This window comes from Hyperoodon ampullatus (genome assembly GCF_949752795.1).
Source record: "Hyperoodon ampullatus genome assembly, chromosome: 16".
NCBI classification, from domain to species: Eukaryota; Metazoa; Chordata; class Mammalia; order Artiodactyla; family Ziphiidae; genus Hyperoodon; species Hyperoodon ampullatus.
In genome coordinates this window covers 56,880,366-56,891,875 of record NC_136929.1, presented here as the reverse complement: position 1 = coordinate 56,891,875, position 11,510 = coordinate 56,880,366, and positions in this window count along the sequence as shown.

The window sequence follows — 11,510 nt, the reverse complement described above, 5'->3', positions numbered from 1 at the left end:
GGACACTTAGGTTGCTTCCATCTCCTGGCTATTGTAAATAGAGCTGCAATGAACATTTTGGTACATGACTCTTTTTGAATTATGGTTTTCTCAGGGTATATGCCCAGTAGTGGGATTGCTGGGTCATATGGTAGTTCTATTTGTAGTTTTTTAAGGAACCTCCATACTGTTCTCCATAGTGGCTGTACCAATTCACACAGCCTCCAACTTGCAGGGAGTTTGGAAACCTGGTTATTTTGCAAGGTGTCCTTTCTGGAATTTGGTATTCATTTGGAGATCAGAGCTTGCCCCTAGGGTATATGTTGATATAACTGCCCCCAAGGGTCATTCACAGTTGGAGATTCTATACAAGCAAGCAGTACTGCAAGTCAGGGAGAAGGAAACTGAAAGAACTGATGTAAGAAGAATCTATGGCTCATCATGGAATACTGCAGAAAGATGGAGGCTGGCAAAAACGTTTTCTCCACTGCCTTCCACCTGTCAGTCACCAAGCGGCCACTTACAGCCTTCTAATCCCATTGCCCCTTTCAAGTCTGCCCTTGATGCTAATTTCAACCACATTTCACCTTCAACTTTTAAGCACAGGAACACAAGGGTGTGTGTGTGGTGTGTGCGCATGCGTGCATGTGTGGTGTATTGGGGTGAGCAGCCACTCTTTGTGATTTGGCCTTAAGATGCTCCTTCACAAGATGCAAAATTAAACTTTTATTCCTAGGCTAACATGTCTGCTTGAGCTCACACACCTGAACTCCTCTCGTCTCACAGCACATTTTATTTTATTACATAGAGACCTTCATATGTGGTCTAGCTTTCCTTTTGGCCTTGGCTGCCAGGCATCGCACAGCTAAATGCTATGCTCAGTTGCACTAACTGGCTTTGGCACACATTTTCCACTCCGCTGTCTTACCCTTGTCCCACCACTGCCCCCCACCCCGTGCCCGAGGAGGAACTGGCCTGTGGAATTCTGACCGAGCTGAAAATGACGTCGAGTGACAGCAGTCAGATCAGAGAAGGGAGAGCAGTCACCGTCAGGAGGTGGGTGACAAAGTTATGCCTTTATTCTTTTACCCTTTCTTGGGTATAACTTTTACAACAAGCTACCCTATAGCTTGTTTCGTGAAAATGCAAATAAAAGGAAAAGAACTAAATTATCTTTCAATGACTTGGCATTATGGAGCAAAGTCTTTGCAATATGCCTGTGATGACATCCTTCTGGAGAAAGGCTGATCTCGGGCGGCGGGGGGCGGAGGGGTGCATTTTAGCGAGGCGATTAGCGCACACATCAGAATCCATAAAACCTCGCCACCATAACCTGCTCCACGTGAACGGAAAGTCATTCCTGCCTCCTTTGGTGAAGTTTGCCACCTATAAAATGATGACAATGCTTGCTCCTGCCGTTATACTCGTGTTATGAGGATCAATGCCACAGCGTCCAGTAAGTGCTTTGAGCTCCTCGGGGGACAGGGCTCTATAACTATAATTACCATTATTGACAGCGGCAAGGAACTGCTGTAGGCTTTTCAATGAACAGTCAAGACTCGGGCTCCTGCCCGGCCTTTGACTGGAGCTGCAGCTAGGCTCATGAGTTTGTCTTCTGCGAGGGGGCATGGATACCACTAGCTCCAATAACCCAGATAAAAAAAAGAGTTCTCAAGATGCAGAAAGGTTCCAAGAAGGCTGAAAACAACACATCATCACCACTGCCATTAAAAGGAGGCTTGAGGGACTTCCCTGGCGGTCCAGGGGTTAAGACTCTGTGCTTCCACTGCAGGGGCCACAGGTTCAATCCCTGGTTGGGGAACTAAGATCCCACATGCCACCAAAACAAACAACAACAAAAAAAGAGCAACAGAAAAAAGGAGGCCTGGGGCTTCTCTGGTGGCGCAGTGGTTGAGAGTCCGCCTGCCGATGCAGGGGACACGGGTTCGTGCCCCGGTCCGGGAGGATCCCACATGCCGCAGAGCAGCTGGGCCTGTGAGCCATGGCCACTAAGCCTGCATGTCCAGAGCCTGTGCTCCGCAACGGGAGAAGCCACAACAGTGAGAAGCCCGCGTACTGCAAAAAAAAAAAAAAAAAAAAAAGGAGGTCTGAAACACCCAACAACACAGCAGGGTAAACAGGTATATGGTGAGGAGAGCCAGTAGCAAGTGACATGGGGCCCAGAGGCATTCACAGTTTATCCACACAAAGATCATCCTTTTCCTACTTAGGAAATGCTTTTATAGCATCCCATTCTTTATGTTGGAAAAATATATATATGATGTCCACATCCATCAAGCTGTCATGGCTTATCATGACCCTTTTTAAAATTTATTTATTTATTTATGGCTGTGTTGGGTCTTCGTTTCTGTGCGAGGGCTTTCTCTAATTGTGGGGAGCGGGGGCCACTCTTCATCGCGGTGCGCGGGCCTCTCACTGTCGCGGCCTCTCTTGTTGCGGAGCACAGGCTCCAGACGCACAGGCTCAGTAGTTGTGGCTCACGGGCCTAGTTGCTCCGCAGCATGTGGGATCTTCCCAGACCAGGGCTCGAACCTGTGTCCCCTGCATTAGCAGGCAGACTCTCAACCACTGCGCCACCAGGGAAGCCCCATGACCCTTTTAAGACTACACCTCTAGAGGCCTGCATTATCTATCTCAAGGAGACGCTGGGCTCCAGCCCATAACTTTGTCACCTGCCTCTGATGGTGACTGCTCCTTGCTCTTCTCTGATCTGTCTGCTGTCACTTGACATCATTTTCAGCTCGGTTAGAATTCCACAGGCAAATTCCTCCTTGGGTCAGCTCTGATTCCTCCTCTGATCTGAAACATTGCCCTTTCTGGCCAGTGGCATTTTACGACTGTATTTCTAAAAGATACCTTCTGATTTCTTCTCAAGGCCCTCTCTTTTGACTATTGTCTTTGAAATCTTTTCTGACCCTAAAGAATGCCAGGACAAATCCTAAAATCAGACATTATTTAAACTGACTCCAAAAAAATACATTTGCCTCCTATTTTAAAAGCCCGGGTACAATTCATGTGGTAATGTTGGTACAGTAGCAATGGCTAAAGAGAAACTTCAGGAACTAAATGAGATGGGATGGTGTCTGGGTCAGGAGACTGAAAAGCCAAAGCAAAGAGAATAATTGAAGAAAGATATATACTATGGATGTAGTTCCAAGATTCAGTTTGGGTGCAAAAGAAATATATACTGTACTTCTCACTCTGCTTTCAGTGTAGCATCAATGAATGCCAAGAAAGGAACACAATTTCAGAATATCTGAAATTCAACTGCAAACTTGCATTAACACTTAGCAAAAAGGAGGGGAACATAAAGTGACAAATTTACTTGGAGTCTTGCAGACTCTTCTCTGGCCAAATTGCTGGTTCGAGACAGCTCATCATCTCTGTAAGAACAGGAACTGCAGACTTGTCACTTTCCCCGCTCTGTGCTAATACAAGCTGACTGATTATGTGTCTGCCCTCCCCAATCAGCAGCGCGGGTCCCATTCTCTGCAGTTCGAGCCGAAGAAGAGCCCCCTCAGGGGACTAATGAACACCTGTCACCAGCACTCTGTGAATGGATGATGGTTGAATAAGCGTTACGGACCAGCGGCACCTTCGAGTGGGAAGCACAGTCTCACTAACCAAGAGAAACGGCTCAGGGATCGGAGGTCCCCAAACACAGCATTCGGGTAACAACACACTGCTGTTAGTTCCGTCTGTCCCTGGCCTGTCCTTGGGGGCTGCCACCCCGTTGGCCCACGTGATCAGGCTCATTACAATTCAGTCAATCACTTAAACCAGGAGCACACCTCTGGTGAAGATTCTATGCTCCCGGTTACTTCAAGAAAAAACTCAGACCACTGGTCGTGAACTCTGGGGGTAGGAGTTGCCCCTGATCTGACTGTCAATGTCCAGAAGGAGCTCAATAAATGCTTGATGAGAATCAATGAACATATGAAGTGGCTTATTAAATACTTAGATTGTGATGTGCCTGGAATACTCTATTTCGTACTAAGATTTAATTGAATTGTCACATAATCCTATGAGCATGTCACTGTCCTCATTTTAATGGATGAAGGAAGAGAAACAGAGTAAGTGACTTGCCCAGGGTCATGGAGCCAGTAAGAGTCCGGCTCTGGACCCCATGCTCTTAACTTCTACACTTCGCTTCTCCTGCGTGAGAATAGAGGACTCCCCACCCGGCACTCACTCCCTGAAGCCAGCGATACAGGGCAGAAAGCTACACAGAGGTTCTTTCTACAGGAGACAAATGCAGTAGGGAGCTTTATAGGCTCATTATAAAACCTCCTTTCAGGGCTTCCCTGGTGGCGCAGTGGTTGAGAGTCCGCCTGCCGATGCAGGAGACACGGGTTCGAGCCCTGGTCCGGGAAGATCCCACATGCTGTGGAGCAACTCAGCATGTGCACCACAATTACTGAGCCTGCTCTCTAGAACCCGCAAGTCACAACTACTGAGCCCGTGTGCCACAACTACTGAAGCCCACATGCCTAGAGCCCATGTTCTGCAACAAGAGAAGCCACTGCAGTGAGAAGCCTGCGCACCACGACGAAGAGTAGTCCCTGCTCGCCGCAACCAGAGAAAAGCCTGTGTGCAGCAATGAAGACCCAACACAGCCAAAAATAAAATAAATAAATTTATTTAAAAAAACCACTAAAACAAAGCACTAATAATATATAAATCTCAAAGAGATTACTCTTTCCATGTCCATGTCCTTTAAAGGTGGTTGGGTTTGATAGGTCTAACTCACTCAGTGTACTTTATTCCTGATTCTTGCTTTTGGTTCACAGAGGGCAGAAGAGGGAGGTTGGTGCCCTCCCTCCTACCACTGTGGCTGCCAGGCTGGCATCTGCAAAACTAGAGCCTTCGTTGCACCTCTACAGCCTGGAGCCTGGGGACATATGTCCCCACTGTTCCTTCTTCAAAATTCATTGTTACATCAGCATGATGACGTCATTAACTGATGAAATTATTTTTGCCTACAAACTAAAAACTAAACCAAAGTTTCACTTAAGTAGTTATCAATAAGTCTACATGCTGATTTGAGTGAGATAACAGATATCAAACCACTTTGGAAAAGCTAAAACACTGTGCTTAAGTATAAGCTATGCCTGTATGTGTTATGAGATTATATATATATGTATGTCCGTATATAATATATATTTAGGTGAAGCACTATTAGAGTTGGTCAAACTTAACTCCTCCCCCCCAAAACACCTCCACCCGTTTGATGGGTCATGATTTCCATATATATTCAAATTCTCAGCCGTCTGGGGCTGAGAGCAATTTCTTTCCAATTGGCTCCCTTGGCTTTTGTGTGAGGGGATGGCTGAGCGTTCAAGAGCCAGAGGATTCACCAGAACATTCCACCTAGGCTCATCTCACATTCCCCACCCACACTCACTGACCAGGCAGGGAATTGCTGGTGGAGGCTATTAAACACTTTTTTTTAAATTGCTACGCTCTTCAGCGATCCTTCTTTTAAATGATTTCCTTCTCACAACAGCTGGAATGATGGATCAAGAGAGGTTTTCAGCAGAGAAAGGAAGAAATTTCACATTGCAATGAGGACCAGTTCTCACAAATTGTAGCAGAGGCTCCCACAGCTCATGGACAGAGGTTGCAAGAGCTCATCAGAAGGCCCGGCTGTTCTGGGGTATCCTGTGGCAATGCCCTAAGGACCGCAGTTGGCCAAGAGCAGAGACTCGACACAAAGTGATTTAGTCAGAAGAATCCAGGTTGATGGCCCCAATCCATTTTTAGGTGTCCAGGCCACTAGGCGAGGACCATGACTTTTTTAAATTTTTATTTATTTATTTATTTTTGCGGTACGCGGGCCTCTCACTGTTGTGGCCTCTCCCGTTGCGGAGCACAGGCTCTGGACGTGCAGGCCCAGCGGCCATGGCTCACGGGCCCAGCTGCTCTGCGGCATGTGGGATCTTCCCAGACCGGGGCACGAACCCATGTCCCCTGCATCGGCAGGCAGACTCTCAACCACTGTGCCACCAGGGAAGCCCAAGGACCATGACTTTTAGGCCTCTGTTCTGCCTTCAGAAAATCCAAGTCTAGAAAAGTGATTCAGACAGAAAACTCACCCGCCTTCCTCAGCATGCACATGCTTCCAACCACCACTCACCACCTCACTCACTCCTGCCATGGGGCAAATGCCCAGCACCCTCTAGCGATGATTGTGGACAGAGCTGGAGGTGCCTTTGGACAGGATCTTCAGCTCTGTGTGGTCCTCAATCATACTGAACAGAAATTTCTAGGCCTTTAATTATTTTTCATTTTTCCTTAATTTTTTTCTAAGTTCACAAGTCACATGTTCATTGTAATACATGAAACAAAACTGTATGAAAAAGAAGTTATGGGCTTCCCCGGTGGCGCAGTGGTTGAGAGTCCGCCTGCCGATGTGGGAGACACGGGTTCGTACCCCAGTCCGGGAAGATCCCACATGCCGCAGAGCGGCTGGGCCCGTGAGCCATGGCCGCTGAGCCTGCGCGTCCGGAGCCTCTGCTCCGCAACGGGAGAGGCCGCAGCAGTGAGAGGCCCAGGTACCAAAAAAAAAAAAAAAAAGAAGTTATTCATCTCAGCATACCCCTTCTCGTCTTCCACGCCTCCACCCAACAATCCCTGCTCTGAGGAATTCAGAGTCCAGAAGCTGGTGTGTATTCTTCCAGACCATTCTCCTCACTCATGCACAGGTATTCATGCAGACATGCACATATACAGCGGGTTTCTGGGTTTTGTTTGGAGTTTTTTGCCCAAATAAACAGAATCACACTCTATACGTTATTCTGTAATTTGACTTCTTCACTTGACAGTACCATGCGCATCCTTCTGTGTCAGTTAGCAATTGCAGCACAGCTGACTAATTTAGTGTGGTGTTGCCGAACTACAGCTCTGAGCCAGCCACCTTCCTTTGTAAATAAACATTTTATTGGAGCGCAGCTACACCCATTCATTTCTGTATTGTCTACAGTTGCTCATGCCCTACAACATGAGGGGTGATTAGTAGTTGTGACAGATCGTATGGCTCACAAGCTGGAACTATTTATGTACCATCTGGCCCTTTAAGAAAAAGTTTGCTCACCCCTACCCTCAAAATATCAACCATTTATTTCCGCAGGTTAGCCATATGGGAAGGGCTCAGCTGGACAGGTCTTCTGCTGGTCTCACCTACAGTCCCTCATGGGGATACAGTCATTAGGCAGCTGAAAAGTCCAAATGGCTTCACTCACATGTTGGCAGTTGATGCTGGCTATCAGCTCAGCAAAGGTGTCCAGCAGATTTCTTCACATGATGGCAACATTCCAAGAGGGCAAGCCCAATGCACAAATGCAAGCATCTGCTTGCATCATATTTGTCCCATTGGCCAAAGTGAGTCACATGACCAGGCCCAGGGTCAAAATGAGAGAGTCCACACTTGGGTGGAGATACAGGAGGGTTGATTCACTGGGGACCATTCCTATGGCAACTTATCCATCCTCCAAGTCAGTAGATGTAGACATAATAATGACATATAGAGGTGGACAATGATGGGTGTTTACTTAGCAGCTCAGCAAACTTGGGAATGGAGTATTTGTGGCTAGTCTGGCCTACCCCTCATGCTTGTTGCCTCATGGTTGCAGAATGGCTGTCCTAGCTGCAGGCTATCACAGCCATGTTCAAGGCTGAAAGAATAGGGAAAGGGACAGCACCAACTGTACTAATCCCTTTTTATGAGATTAGCAAAAGCTTCATCAGAAAACTTTTATCAGACTTCAGATAACATGAAGTCACACGGCAACTTCTAACTTCAAGAAAACAGTTATTTAACTCATCCAGCCTCAATAATGGAACCAGTCCCAACAAAGGAGACTAGGAATGGGTCAGGATTAGCCAACCTCAGAATTTACCAGATATTCTAAACCAATTATACGTCATTTTTTTTGGAAGATGTTGGGGGTAGCAGTGTATTAATTAATTTATTTGTTTTTGCTGTGTTGGGTCTCCGTTTCTGTGAGGGCTTTCTCTAGTTGTGGCAAGCGGGGGCCACTCTTCATCGCAGTGCACGGGCTTCTCACTATCGCAGCCTCTCTTGTTGTGGAGCACAGGCTCCAGACGCGCAGGCTCAGTAGTTGTGGCTCACGGGCCTAGTTGCTCCACGGTATGTGGGATCCTCCCAGACCAGGGCTCGAACCCGTGTCCCCTGCATTAGCAGGCAGATTCTCAACCACTGCACCACCAGGGAAGCCCTATACGTCATTTTTGTCTAGAATGGGAGCTGAATTCCATCTAAAGACTTTTCAACATTAATTAATATGACCATTTTTCCCTTCATTGATGTAATGAATTATGCTGATAATTTCCTTTGTATCTCATTATCCTTGTTCTCTTTGGCTAAACCCTACTTGATCATAATTATTGATTTTTCATTGCTGGATTCCATTTGCTAATACTTTTATTCAGAATTTTTGTATACATATTAATAAATAAAATTAGTCTATAGTTTTCTCTATACTATCATTATCAGTTTTTGATATTAAAATTATGCTGGGTTCACGAAATGGAGAAGTTTTCCCTCTTTTTCCTTGATGTGGAATTGCTTATATAATAAGTTTTCTGGTCTTTAAGGATTAGATAGAATTCAAGAAACAGTTGAATTCATCTGGTCCTGGTGCTATTTCCATTTTCTTAATGGTAACTGTTCAATTTCAATTTCTATATTCTTTGGTGAATTTGGGTTAAATTGTGATTTCTTCTGGGTCGGTAGCTGTGCTTTCACAATCTTATCTAGGACTCATTCTCTTCTAAGTATCATAGAATTGAGCAGTCCATGCTGAGGTATTCCTTCTCCCCATCCCAATTTCTACGTGTTTCTAGGATAATTTACTACTTTATTTTCCAGAATATTACTAGAATTTTCTTTGCAGTAGGTCTCTTCTATTTCAAGAGTAGTTATTCATCATTCATAGTATGCACTCCCAATCTGGCATCCTTCAGTAATCTGTATTAGCTAAGGTAATGCCAACTGCTGTAACAGATAAACCTCGTGACCTCAGAGGTTTAAAACAATGTCAATTCATTTTGCACTTCGGTAAAGTCAAACTGGAGGCAGGAGGCTCTGCTTTGTGCAGTCGCTCTCAAACCTAGACTGATGGAATCCTCTCCATTTTCAACTCTTATTTCCATGGTCGCCATAAGTATCAGCATCCGACTGGCAGGTAGAGGAGACACAGCATGGACCAGGCCTCAGAGTGGCTTACATCTCTTCCACCACTTTCCATTGGCCAGAACTCAGCACATGGCTACCCCAAACTGCAAAAAAGATGGAGAAATGTAGCTATTCTGTGTCTCCTGGAAGAAATGGAAATAGATTTCAGTGAACAACTTCTGGTCATTAAATATCCATTTAATCCAGAGACCCTCAGCATCTCTTTAAGAAACACAACCCAAAGTCATCTAATTACTGAATCCAGCTCAAAACCCAGAAGCTCCCCAGTGATGTGAAATTCTCTCCATCAGGTGCATCTGGGGCTCAGAGTGGACAGTGAGCTAAGAAATAAAAAAGACAAGTTAACCTCCACACCACACAGATCCAATCTGGAATGGAAGAGCAGGGATAGAATAACCCCAATAAAAATTCCTCTTTAGGACAAAGTAATAGTTGAGAGCTGCTCGGTGGTCACTGGTCCACAGAGGTTGTGAAGGCCGGCATGTCAGGAATGGTGAGGGCCCTGCCCTGGGGTTGGAGGAGTTCCTTTCTGAGATCCTGATCCTGCTTCCAGGATGAACTCCCTGCTCTTATTCTCCACAGCCCTTGGCCTCCATGCCTCTCTCTCAACTTCTCTGAAATAGGAGGCGGAAAAGCTACCCCCATAATCTGATGTTTTCCAAAGGTCTGAATTTTAATGGAAATTAGTTGTTCAAATATTTCTTAGATTTATCTAAGTCGAGAAGCAGACGACTTTTCCAAACCTGCAAAGTCTCCAACTTCTGGATTCTCCCTCTTCCCCCATCTGCTGTCTGGACACCCTGGGCAATCTCGGGAGGGACAAACTGAAGCCAGCCAAGACCCCACAGCCCAGGCCAGGACACTGAGTGGGGCAGGGCACCCACCCTGCCCCTGCTGCCCACCACGATGACGGGGCCTTATGAGAGCACGATATGAGCCTCCAGTATAAGCCGCTGAGGGTTAACTGTTACAACAGGTAGCATCTCCTTAACTACATGATGAAGGTTTCACTGCTATTTTTTTCTCTCCTCATTACCTTCTAACTTGCTATTCTGATTTTTCACTTGTTTTGTTTGTTGTTTTTTATTCAAATCTGCTCTTCAGATGCAGGTTATATAGTCCCTGAGTGACCACGTACTTGCACACTTGCAAATATCTTTCCTTCCACGTGGCGGTGTAGGGACCATATTTCCCTGGATCCACGATTCCATCTATGTAAGATGCACCATTATTTCATGTACCACTTAGAAAGAAAAAAAACACTTCCAATTAAACTATAACGTAATGCTTTTTTATAACTTAGAATGATGTTATTTTACACTTACTGAAAGGGCTTTTTCAGGCTTACAGATTTTTTATCATTTTTTACTCTTGTGCATTAATAAAAAGGAATATATAAGCACATTAAATTGGGTAGAAACTTCTAAAGCCTCTTCTCATACAGAGTTTACAGATCTTAAACTACGTGTCAACTCAGAATTGTCAACATCCATGTTTTTCCACATATTATTTTCTCTACCATCAAGAAAGTTCTTGAAAGAGCACTCCATTGTTATCTCCAAGATTTTCATCCAAGCTACTAACTCCCACTCTGCAAACTTTCATGCAGCATTTTCTTGATCTTTTCAGAAGGTGTCAACACATCTTTACACAACGGTCCCAGTACTCGTGTTCCTGCCTGGTCATGAATGATTCGTTCTGAGACGCTCCCCCAGTCATCAGTGGGCTGTGAAGACTCTGCAGGCCCCCAACTGAGGCCTCACTCACACGGAGCTGCAGACCTGCCCCCATCAAAAAGGGAAAAAGAGCTCGAGCTAGAGACAGAAGGCAGGTGGGACACAATCCAGGCGCCACCTTCCCGGAAAGTCCCCAGCTCTTTACTTTTATAAAAGATGGCGAATATCTGAGTGGAATATAAAAAAGTGCTCAGGCCACACATACTGTTCCATCCATTCCTACCATTGGAACGCCTCCATTGGGACTCTTATCCCAAACCACAAGAAAGAGTTGTGCATATTAACAATTTTCTGCCTATGAGGTGGGGTAGGGATAGATGGTATGAAAAAAGAGGATTAGGAGCTAAAGCCTAGAAATGGTTTTGGTACAAACATGCTCCACCTCCCCAGGGTAGAAATTCACATAAGACCAGCAAAAAGGTAATCCCAACTTCTCAGAGAATTCATTCACCCAGAATGAGGACCAGCCAGTATGGTTTAGAAGCATCAGTGTCCTCCATTCAAATGTGGTCACAGCTTAGCCACTGGCAACTTACTTTACCTTAGTATCAGATTTC